Raw genomic sequence first — 1,186 nt, 5'->3', positions numbered from 1 at the left:
TTTCATCCAAAGACCAGCTCGGAAAAGAGTCACACGATGGGCAACAGTAAGAAGACCCCAAAAAAGACAACCGAAACAAGAAGACAAAAAAGTGATGTCAATCATTCCCAGAGAGTGGGTGGTTGGCGGGTGCTCTGGTGTGGTTTGCTTCTTCTTTCCTATCAAACATCTATCGTCCTTATCTCCCCTTCTTCTTTTTTATGTCTGTTACTCTCTTGATCTTGTAACACCTCTAATCTTCTGCCGCTCATATGACCTTATGCAGTTGCGAGCGCCGTAAAACCTCTTCTAAATCAAACAAACAAATGATTCAAATTGTTTCGATGGGGCGTAAGATGCTACATCAGCAAAAACAAATACACACCGCGGTCACAAACTTGCTCCACCTTTTTATTCGTTTTTTTTTTTTAACTCGTGTTTCCAGATGTCTATAGTGGGTGGTTGGCGGGTGCTCTGGTGTGGTTTGCTTCTTCTTTCTTATCAAACATCTATCGTCCTTATCTCCCCTTCTTCTTTTTTATGTTTGTTACTCTCTTGTAACACCTCTAATCTTCTGCCGCTCATATGACCTTTTGCAGTTGTGAGTGCCGTAAAACCTCTACTTAAAAAATGTTTTTAAAGAGGCGCACGGTGGGCAAAAATAAGAAAAGACGAAATAAAGAAAAAAGATAACCGGAACAAGAAAACAAAAAACAAAAAAATGATGTCAGTCATTCCCAGAGATGTGGCGTATGGTTTGCTCCCCAGCTACTAGGGAAGTTGCGCTCGTGTTAATGAATATTCATACAGCTCAGTTCAGTCGGGGTTTGAAAACACTTTCCCTGTCAGGAGATGCCAAATTTTGTTTCAAAAGCAAAATATTTATAGTAGTTTCAGTTTCATAATGATAGCAGCACTGTATTAATCTTAAAACAACTCCATCAACAGAAGTCTATTTCTTGACCTCTGCTCACGTCATCGCTGGGATCCGATTCAGCAAAACAAGATCTGTGGCTGTTTCGTTGTCCGGGAAATTTCCCGACATTTGCGAGAACATGAGATCGCTCCACAGTTTTTGTTTGTTTGGTTTTCTTTTGTTTTTTGTAGTTTGTTTTATTCCAGCCTCCCCCATCAGCAAACAAGCTGCTTTTACTTGGAGCTGTGCACCTGAGGGTCTTCTGTCTTTTTCAACCTTTCCCCCCCCCCC

Source organism: Aplysia californica, unplaced genomic scaffold (genome assembly GCF_000002075.1).
Source record: "Aplysia californica isolate F4 #8 unplaced genomic scaffold, AplCal3.0 scaffold01075, whole genome shotgun sequence".
Classification (NCBI taxonomy): Eukaryota; Metazoa; Mollusca; class Gastropoda; order Aplysiida; family Aplysiidae; genus Aplysia; species Aplysia californica.
The sequence above is the reverse complement of the archived record's forward strand: the minus strand, read 5'-3'. Positions refer to the sequence as shown.